This window comes from Pseudophryne corroboree, chromosome 8 (genome assembly GCF_028390025.1).
Source record: "Pseudophryne corroboree isolate aPseCor3 chromosome 8, aPseCor3.hap2, whole genome shotgun sequence".
In the NCBI taxonomy this organism is placed as follows: Eukaryota; Metazoa; Chordata; class Amphibia; order Anura; family Myobatrachidae; genus Pseudophryne; species Pseudophryne corroboree.
The window spans coordinates 442,641,087-442,652,751 of NC_086451.1; the positions used below are offsets into that span (position 1 = coordinate 442,641,087).

Consider the following 11,665-nt stretch of genomic DNA (forward strand, 5'->3'; position numbering starts at 1 on the left):
GACAGTACATGACGGGGAGAAATTCCCAAGAGTAGGTAGCTTCAGCCCAGAAGTGTTAACGAATTTAAGGAGGAGGATATGTCTCATTAAATCAGCAAAGAGACGAATCAAGCATTATGATTATTTGCAGTTGTGGCAACAGGAGGGTGACATACAGAGAGGATTGGCTCAGGCGGCGGGATCTGGCTCTATCAGCAAAACTGATAGCCACGGCCCCACCGCCACCATACATATCAGGAGAGAAATTGGTTGCGGAGAATGACGCACTAAGGTGTAACAAACAAACACTTAGCAACTGTGTAAATGTTAAAGATAATGTTAACCAATTAACCAATGCAAGTATTAACCCGTGCAAGTTGTACCCTGTTTTGAACTTTCCCCAGGAGTGTGATCAAGAGGACGAATCGGCAACAATATCAGCGCTCTCTCTAGCAGCCACCATAGCAGAGACAACAGTAGGCACAGCTCCACCCCCGAGATTAGTAACAAGGCCCCTAGCGGAGGGATAGGTGAGGTCGTATCAACGGGTAAGTACGGCACCATACACTATGCTGAAACTATTTCACCACAGGCTGTAGAATCTACACAGAATGATGTTGTTAGAATGAATCCTGTTAAGGTAATAGTAGTGCCAAATGGGAAAACGGACACTTCAGGAGTCACTCCTGTTAGGAACATTGCCATGTACAGCCCGTTTTCCCGAATGGAATTAAGGACCATAGTGTCTGAATTCCCTGACCCCAGAAAAGACTTAGTTGCTAGCCAAAAATACATCAGAGACCTAGGAAACACTTTAGAGCCCAATAACAAAGATTGGCAGATATTGCTGAGGGCTTGTTTACCCTCCAATGTCGACGCAACTCAATTTTTAGCTGACTGTGGATTAGATCAGGATGTACCTCTCACAGATGTGTACAACAAAGATAATGTAAAAAGAATAAGCTTACAGTTAAAGGAGTATTTCCCAGCGGTAGTTAAATGGAACAAGATATTCTCCATTAAACAAAAAGGAGTCAGAAACAGCTGCAGAGTATTTTCACAGAGCATTATCAGAGATGGCAAAATACACAGGCATAGAGGACATTAAAACAAACATAAACCATCGAGAAGTAGCAGTATCGGTACTGATGGATGGTTTAAAAGAGTCATTAAAGACTAGGGTACAGACCACACAACCATGTTGGCGAGGTCTGTCTGTGGCTACTTTGAGAGAGGCTGCTATTGATCACGACCGGAATATCACCAGACACAGGGAGTCGCAAGGTGATAAGTTAATGGCAGTAAGTATACAGGCCCTGACCACAAAACAGCCTGTGTTAATATCACCAAACCCTGTGGGTAAGTCAAATGTGGTAACATGTTATTTTTGTCACAAACAGGGACACTTTGCACGAGACTGTAGATCGAGAAATATACAAAAATCTTATCAACCCCCTAGACAACGACACGACACACGACATTGGGATCAGGGTCCACAGAGACGGAGTTATGAGCCACATACAGGGGAAACAAAAAGATACCCCCCGAACAGAGACTGGCACGCCTCTGGTTGTTCCCAGCTAACTCCCTCACAAGTAGTTGCTGCCAGCGGGATTCAGGGAGGTCACCATACCCAATAGGGGTGTGGCCATACCTGTAATCTGCAGCCAGTAAAATTGATTGCAAGCCTTGGAAGTGAACCCGAAATTGCAATTAATGTAGCTGGTAAATCATTAAACTTTCTTGTAGATACGGGGGCGGCCAAATCAGTGATAAATTCGACAGTGGGCATGAGAACCACTGGTAGGACAATTCCAGCCATGGGAGTAACAGGAGTAATCCAGCACTACCCTGTTAGCAAACCAGCCGAGATTACAATAGGGCCTTTACATACCAAGCATTCCTTTTTGCTGGCTGCATCGGCACCGACTAATCTCCTGGGAAGGGACTTACTGTGTAAAATGGGGTGCATCATTTATTGTACTCCTGAAGGTGTATTCTTGGACATACCTGAGAATCACGCTCAGGAAGTGCGAGACATGTTAGACTCCCCATCAAAATTAATGTCACATACCATTATGACAAATAGGACTCCCTCCCAAGTAGAAGAGATGATATCCCAGATACCAGAGTCACTTTGGACTAAAGATGGACAGGACACTGGATTAATGGCAAACGTAGCTCCGGTAGTTGTACAAGTAAAAGATGGTAGGATAGCTCCAAAAATCCCACAATACCCTCTGAAGCCAGAGGTGGAGTTAGGAGTTTACCCAGTAATAGAGCGCTTGCTACAACAGGGCATTCTGGTAAGAACGTCCAGCACTGCCAATAGTCCCATCTTCCCTGTGAAAAAGAGTGGGGGGAGGGGTTACAGGCTAGTGCAGGATCTAAGGGGGATTAACAAAATAGTTGAGAGTCAGTTCCCCGTAGTGCCAAATCCAGCTGTCATCCTTATGCAAATCCCTCCCACTGCGAAATTTTTCACTGTTATTGACCTCTGCTCCGCTTTCTTTTCGGTACCTCTGCACCCTGACAGCCAATATTTGTTCGCATTTACATACAGAGGAGTCCAATACACATGGACTCGATTACCACAAGGATTCATAGATAGTCCAAGTATATTTTCCCAGGCTTTGCATGATTGTTTACAGTTTTTCCAACCAGAGAGTGGATCAGTATTGATACAGTATGTGGATGATTTACTGCTGTGTTCAGATTCACTGGAAGCGTCCCTGAAGGATACGAAACAGCTCCTGTTTCATCTTTCAGACACAGGACACAAGGTTTCCAAAGACAAGTTACAATTATGCCAAACTAAAGTAAAATATTTGGGACACTGTCTAACACAAGGACTGAGACACCTGACCGCTGATAGAATCCAAGCAATTAGAGACATGACTCTGCCACAAACTCAGCAACAGATCAGAACATTTTTAGGAATGTGTGGGTATTGCCGTAACTGGATCCCAGGATTTTCCATTCTAGCGTTACCTTTGCAGGAGATGGTCTCCTCGAACAAACCGGATCGGATTTCGCATACAGACGAGTCCGAAATGGCATTTGAGAGACTTAAGCAGTGCCTAACGCAGGCACCAGCATTAGGTATGCCAGACTATGGGAAACCCTTTGAGCTGTACGGAACAGAAAGTGCTGGTTGCGCGGCAGGCATACTAACCCAAAAGCACGGTGATGCCAGCAGGCCGGTAGCATATTACAGCGCTCAGCTAGACACGGTAGCGCGATCCCTCCCCACATGCTTGCGAAGCGTTGCTGCGATAGCATTGCTAGTAACGAAAAGCGAAGACGTCGTGCTAGGTCACAACCTCACAATTCATACACCACATGCAGTGTCAGCTTTGTTAAATTCTGCCCAAACCAGGCACGTCTCATCAGCGCGGTTTACAAGATGGGAATTGGCACTAATGGCCCCCGTAAACATCACCATAAAGAGATGCAGTGCATTAAATCCTGCAACATATCTCCCGGGTGTGCCTGGACAGGCACAAAGGGTGGAGGATGAGAGTGATGGGGAAGGAAGATTTAATACAAAGGAAGACACACATGATTGTATGGAATATTTGACCCAAAATTTTACCGCAAGGCCTGACATCAGTGACAACCCACTGGAAGATGTAGAACTTACGTTCTACACGGACGGTAGTTGTCATAGACAGTCAGACTCGGGAGACTTGTGTACTGGATACGCAGTCGTAGATGACCAAGGCACCATAGAAGCGGAACCGCTAGGCCCACCTCACTCAGCCCAGGTTGCTGAACTGGTCGCCCTAACCAGAGCATGTGAATTGGCTAAGGGAAAATCAGCCAATATCTACACCGATTCTAGATACGCATTCGGGGTAGTCCATGATTTCGGAGCCCTATGGCGCCTCAGAAATTTCATGACGGCAGCTGGTACACCGGTAGCGCATGCAGCTCACATAAAAAGGCTTCTAACAGCGATACAGGAACCCAACAGAGTGGCTGTTATCAAGTGTAAAGCACACACATATAGCCAGGACCCAGTATCACTTGGTAACAGCCGAGCAGACGAAGCTGCTAAGTTAGCAGCTGCTACCCCCAGACAGACAGACACCACGCAACTGATGGTATTTAATACCATCAACACACAGAAGTTGTGTGAAATGCAAAATTTGTGTTCCACACAGGAAAAGGCAGTCTGGAAGGCAAAGGGATATGGCCAGGAGTCCTCAGGACTCTGGACGGATGGACATGGTAAACCGGTGGCCCCCAGAGCATACCTTCCATGTTTGGCTGAAGCAGCTCACGGGCTGACTCATCTGGGCAAGGAAGGGATGTGCAAGTTGGTAAGAGCATATTGGTGCGCCCCAGGATTTTCATCTCATGCGAGTAAAAGAGCAATGTCATGCCTTACCTGTTTGAGAAAGAACATCGGAAAGGCAATACCAACAGAACCATCTCATATCCCACCTGCAGGCGGCCCTTTCCAGGTAATACAGATTGACTTCATTCAATTACCCCCTTGTCGAAATTTGAAATATGTACTTGTTTGTATAGATGTTTTCTCAAATTGGGTTGAAGCATTTTCTGCGGCCACAAATACCGCTATGTTTACTGCTAAGAAAATTGTGCAGGAATTTGTATGTAGATATGGTATCCCTAGAATAATCGAAAGTGATAGGGGTACACATTTTACAGGTGATGTCTTTCAAGGAATGTGTAAGTTGATGGGAATTGATAGCAAGCTGCACACTCCATACCGTCCACAGGCGAGTGCGAAAGTGGAAAGAGTGAACAGCACTATTAAAAATAAACTGAGTAAAGTTATGGCAGAGACAGGATTGACATGGCCAGAAGCTTTACCCATTGTACTGTACAGCATCAGAACCACTCCCAGGTCCCCTCTTAATCTGTCTCCCTTTGAAATCTTGTTTGGTCGACAACCGCATGTTATGATTAACCCTCAGGATGATTTGAAGTGTAACAATGAAGTGACTATAAAATACTTGATTAACATGAGTAAACAGTTAAGGAATCAAAATGATAATCTGAAGTTGGTGATTCCTGATTTACCAGATAGTAATTGTCATGACATTGAACCTGGGGATTATGTAATGATACGGAATTTTCTACGCTCAGGTTGCCTTATTGACAGATGGGAAGGACCATACCAGGTCTTATTGACTAGCACTACAGCATTGAAGGTTGCTGAGAGAGAGACTTGGGTTCATTCGTCCCACTGTAAGAAGGTCGCTGATCCAGAGAAGTCCCGTGATAAGGAACAGACGGTAGAGGTTGTATCACTGGAGTGTCTGTTCCAGGAGGACTAAGGCGGCACCTGAGCATCGAAGATCACAAGATCAAAAGCAGTTGTCGATCCCCTGTTCCCTTTTATTGTTTTTCTCCAACTTCCCATCCCATCTCCCTCAATTATTTTTTTTCCCCTTTCTCATTCTTCTTCGTTTCCTCCTATAAGATGGACTTGCCCCAAGAGACTGTGATCCGGATTTTCCTGTTGACCATGATGTTGACCAGAGCAGTCTGTTCCGGCGAGAGTACCATGGAGGTCGAGAGAGGTTCTGGAATGGGTTCTGATGATAAAGATGGAGGCGTAGTTTTCCAAGAACAACTTAACCAACAAGTAAAGGCGAGTATCAGAAAACGATCCGATAGCATTGACAATAGAAGGAATTGTGAAGGATTGTTAGCTGAAGAAAACTGTATCTGTAGGCTTTGTGACAACGTAGTGGAGGATGGGTGCATTAAGAAATGCCAATCCAGTTTTAATATCCATATGGACCGGCATCCATTGAGTGACTATCACTCCTTAGTGGGTAGTGTGTTAAATCAAACAGATTGTTGGGTATGCTCTCAAGTACCTCAAGGTCATAGCAAATCAGGGCTAGTACCATTTCCTTTAACGGTAGGGGAGGTACTTGAGCTAAAGGGTGGGAGACCGGTGGACAGGAGGTTTAATATCTCCAGTCCTCCTAGTTTGAAGCTCCACCAATATCATGTGGATAAGTCCCTAATATGTTTTAACATTACCAACCCCCGAAAGCCGGGAAATTGGGAAGTGTCATGGAGTAACCAAACCATGACCTTTTCATATAGAGCAGATAGAATGCCGACAGATACAGAGCTTATACGCCACATAGCCAGTAGAGAAAAATCTTTCCGATATAGGTATACCCTAGGAAGTAGGATTACGAGAGTTGGAGAGGTATCACCAGGATACTGTGCACATATCGTACAAACTGATACGTGTACTAAACAGATGGGAGAATTAGGGGTAGGAGATTTCACATGGAGGATGTGTAATATGGTTATGTCTTACTCCGTCCCATATGTTCTCCCCGATGATGCATATTTCATATGCGGGAGGAAGGCGTATAAGTGGCTTGCCCCAAACTCTGAAGGATTGTGTTATATTGGAAAAGTACTGCCTGAAGTAATGACTGTATCACATGACAAAATGAAAGACATACACCGTGGTGCCCAAGCACCTTATACTCATACCCATTACGAGCACGTAGTTAAAAGGCAACTGACACAAAGGACAGAGCATTTGGCCTCTGACATGATCCATGAATCCACCGGGATTCAGGTTCTGCTTGCGTTAGATTTCACCCGCACCGCTCGAGGAGTGATGAACTATAGATACATCTCTGCGCTTGCAAATTTGTTAGATAATATCACTGAAATGTATGATGACACGTTTAGGTATACTGGAAGAGAACTTCAAGCTTATAAAACAGAACTGGTACAGCATAGAATGGTTCTTAATTATCTCACAGCAGTGACAGGCGGATAGTGTGTCACACTGGCAACACAGTACGGCGTGAAATGTTGCACATATATTACGAATAGCACCGAGGATCCGGTCGAGGTCATAGACCAAAAGATGGACGATATTCTCCAATTGAAGTGGGAATTTCGCAGGAGACACAATCTCACTCTTGCTGCTGTAGGTAATGAGCTGACTGGTTGGGTGTCATGGTTGAACCCGCGAAATTGGTTTTCTGGTTTAGGAGAATGGGCTCAAGGAGTCATAATGGATGTTGGGAAGTTTCTCCTATGTATCTTAGGTGTTGTCATATCAATTGGTTTGATATTTAGATGCGGTCAGGCTTTAATGAAGTGCAAACATAGTACTAGGGTAATGAGTCTGAGGAGTGAGGAAACTGTAATTCCAATGGATTTGATTTATGACTCAACGGTAGAAACAATGATGTAATGAAAATGCGATTATACGGTCCGTTTCTTTCACCTGTTTTTCCGTTTTCCTCCAAGGTAAAAAGACCCACTTGGACAAGGAATTTGATGAGCCGATATACAGACAACAGATGGATTAAAGAAGAAGTTTTGACAACCTTATACACAGATATTTGATGAACTATGCCATAGATCCCCAGTTTCCCTAGAAATTTAAAATTACGCTAGCCCAACACTTTTGTAAATCTATGGACATTGACATAAGCTTTTGCTCGCACCTTATGGGCAAAAGCACAAAGAAGACTGCAACCAACAGACACCGAACAAGACTTCAACCAACAGATGTACATTAACCTGACATAGAATACCACTGCATTTACCATAAGTGTTCTTTATCTTCATTTCTACAACCCTCAGGTAATGACACACATAGTCGATAGGGAATACAGGCACAGATATCAGCAATCACATAATTCCCCCATTCATGTATCATCAACTAAAATGTGCTCCCCCATTTTGTTACAACCACAGCCGAAAAGAGCTCGGTAGAGTTTGACAGCCCATCCACAGACCCTTAATACGGGATAAGAAGGAATTCAAATGTATACTTCGCAATACCTCGAAGCTTGATGTACAACACGTACGGTACGATGATACATGACCCCCCAAACATGGATTCATACACACATGCTTCTGCTATCTCACTAGGTCATACCCTCTTCACACCTTCTCCTCTCTCCTCCCTTACCCAACCATGGAAATGTATTAACCCCTGACATATATTTTTCTCTTTTTGAAATGTTTTAGAAGGTGGCAGTTATTGTTGACTGCCAAAGGGTGGACTGTCAAAGTCAGAAAAATATCTCTATGCACACTACCATATTTGCACCTCACACGGGTCCGTGCTGCGCATGCGTGCGCTCTCCCGTGCATGCGCATACCCGCTGTTACATGCACCCGCAGGGGCGCGGTATGCGTATTTACGGTAGAGTGTATGTGTTCGTAGCGTGCGACTCAATCGTTACATAAATTCACTATATAATGTATTTTGTAGATTATGGTCCCTTTGATAGATTCTGAAAGTTTAGTTAATATAGCATGTTCCTGGACAGAGAGATGCCTCTTTGTATTGTACAAAGGGTCTAACAGGGGTCATACAGTGGTGTTTAGTATCCATCGGAAGGGTATTTAATTAGCAATATTCCGGTGTTGGTTTGGAGCGGATTAATCGCTCGTGCGAATAGTTATGGACATAAGAAGTTTATGTCCATATACTATTATTTGCTCTTACTTAGCCATGCGGCGGGAAACCCAGTATCCCACCCACCTGAACAGTTGGAAGTAGCCACAGCCCACCTGTATGAATCAACCTATGACCCTTTGTTATAATGCGAAGCCGAATTCCTGTGTCCAATGAACAATGAGATTGTAGGGACCATTGAATTGTATTGTGTGTGGGGCATAAATAGACAAGCCGACCATATCCAGTTCACTCTCTTCAACGGTTCTCATTGCTGATAATCGGGAGCTGGATATCGAGGCGCATGCGATCGTTTCCCCTTGTGCGTAAGTGTTTCTCCGCAATCATATTGATCTTACTGTTATTGTGAGCCATTTCTCTCTCTCTCTTCTCTTTCTCTCTTATTTTCCCTTAAAACGTAATTGTATTGTATTGTATTTCCTGTGTAGTTATCTGGTTAGTTAGTCTATGTTATATTGTAGTGTATGACTTGTATTGTATTAATTCTTTTGCAAGTATATCATTCATAATATATATATAAGGCGTTGGACCCTGAGCACGGTATCTGTGTATTTCTTATAGTGTTAAGTATTCTCAGAGCGTCGGTGACGCTCGAACAGCTTTTAAGTTAATAAGGTTATACCGTGTTGCATTTACATTCTATCATTACACTAAGGTTTTACTGCATAATACACTGTTTTAGATATAAAGGTTTAACATTGTGAGCGTCAGCGCCGCTGGTGATCTCCTCGTGGTCCCGAGCGTCCGCTACGCTATAGCGAATCATTACGTTAGTCGGCAGCCAATAGCGTGCCTGCCTGTGATCCCTTGGCCGTGAGCGAACGTGACGCTTGAGCGTCTCGACCACGGCTCAGCGATTGTTACGCAACGAGCGTACCCTTACGGTACTCCATACGTAAATAGCGTACAGTGTTCTTAGACCTCTTAAAGGGTTTTATATAAGATAAATATTTAGCTTTATCAGTCGCAATTTCTAGTTAGGATGCACTAGCATTGCAAATGCCAACTGGGATGCATTGTTTAGGGTTGGTGAATGTTATAAAAAGGTTGTGTAAAGCAATGCCTCTAAAGGTCATCTGAGATGTCATGTTAAAAGTCGCAAGTTGCACCATATCCCAATAATTAAAAAGATTAGTTATTAATAAGACCCAAGGTATTGTATCACTAGTATGGGGATAAAAAAAAATCCTATAACAACTATATTGGAAGAATTAAAACAAAAAGTCTCATGGATTACTTATTTTCTTATAAGTGCACCAATATAAAACTGTTTCTGATCCAACTGTGGACGTGTCTATCTGTAAGGGAAGTGTAGAGCGGGCTCTAGGTGTTATAGCACATGAGTTAAAGGGAAAACCATTATAATTAAAGGATAGTTTTTTTACTTTTGGTGAGAGAAGTTATGGGAGCTATCCCAGAAGTGTATTTTTTAGTGAAATGCTAATAATTAGTAAATACTATAAATGTTTGTATTTCTTTTATAACTAGGGGCCAATGCAGAATAACAGGAATCCTTTTCAGCATTCATCTGAGGAACCATCTTGTCAAGTTTTCCACAAGGGGAGAAATCCAAGGAGAAATTAAGATATTATCCAAGTATAAATATAAATGAAAATGGCAACAAAAGAATCAGTTAACAAAATGTATAAATATTGCTGGGGTAAATGGAGTTTAGTGAATATTAGAGCTCCACGGATGTAACTTAATACATCAGTTAACAATCTAGAGTGATTTTGCTGAGGCCTCAGTAGTAAATACAAGGTCTATAAAAACATCTCCAGATCCGGTAATTTGTGATGGCTGCAGGAAGTCCTGTGTGTGGTGTTCATCACTCTCTCACAGCATTCAGTGCTGGAAACATGTATGGCTGTTGCAGAGTGAGTCTCCGGCTCTCCTCTACTGATTCACCAAACTCAGCTGGCTCTGGAGAGATGGTTGCATCATAGGCCATGCCCAAAATGCAAAGTCTTGAGATGAAACAAATCTGGGGAATGGCCTGTGATGCAGAGCATCTCTCCCAGCCAGCAGGGCTTGGGGAATCATCTCAAGTATTAAAGGTCATCTTCCTCTCATCACTTAGTGACAGCATTACGACCTCGATAATGAATACAAGACCAGACACATTCACCTTTTTTCTAAAACAAAAAAGAACCCAGTTCCCTACTTATTCTATTGACATCGCCTTAATCTGTTATCACGTTGCTTGGGTCTCAGGTAATTAATGAAGATACCTGTAAATCTGCTCACAAGGATGATTCTTCCCAAATGGGAGATCATCAGTAGAGTCCCAATGTGGGGAGAACCTCAGATTTCCATTGCTAAGTACATCTTGGAAACTTGAATACTGTGGTCAAATATTCGGCCACATAGCAGTACCAGTACTAAAACTCATTTAAGCACAACAGTGTGTTTACAGTGATTTTGGCACAGGAACACCCAATCAATTTGAGCAGACATTCTGGACAGATGGGGTAAATGCAGTTGAACTCGCATTTCCAAGAATAACTCATAAGGCAATAGTTTCCTCATGTGGTGACACTACCGGCAAAATCAAAGAGGACAGGAAAATTAGATACACAGGAGGTACAGGAAGGCAATAATAAGATGTTCAGTACAGGAAGGCAGCAATTAGATATACAGTACAGGAGGTACGGGATGGCAGCAATTTGATGTACAGTACAGGAGGTATGGGAAGGCAGCAATTAGAGGTACAGTACAGGAGACAAGGGAAGGCAGCAGTCAGGTGTACAGTAAATGAGATACAGGAAGGTAGCAATTAGGTGTACAGTACAGGAGACACAGGAAGGCAGCAATTAGATGTACAGTACAGTAGGTACAGGAATGCAGCAGTTAGATGTACAGTACAAGATGTACAGGAAGGCAGCAATTAGAGGTACAGTACAGGAGTCATGGAAAGGCAGCAATTAGATGTACACTACAGGAGGTACAGGAAGGTAGCAATTAGATGTACAGTACAGGAGGTACAGGAAGGCAGCAATTAGATTATAGTACAAGAGATACAGAAAGGCAGTAATTAGATGTACAGTACATGAGGTACAGGAAGGCAGTCATTAGATGTACAGTACAGGATGTACAAGAAGGCAGTAATTAGATTTACAGTACAGGAAGTACAGGAAGGTAGCAATTAGATGTACAGTACAGGAGGTACAGGAAGGCAGCAATTAGATTATAGTACAAGAGATACAGAAAGGCAGTAATTAGATGTACAGT

General features: G+C 43.2%; 1 protein-coding gene across 1 annotated transcript in view; it reads right to left on the reverse strand.

Annotated features, from left to right (window-relative positions):
* The window catches only part of LOC134949511 (complement factor B-like), a 295,509-nt gene that overhangs the window by 16,818 nt on the left and 267,026 nt on the right, over nt 1–11,665 (reverse strand). The window lies entirely within an intron of this gene.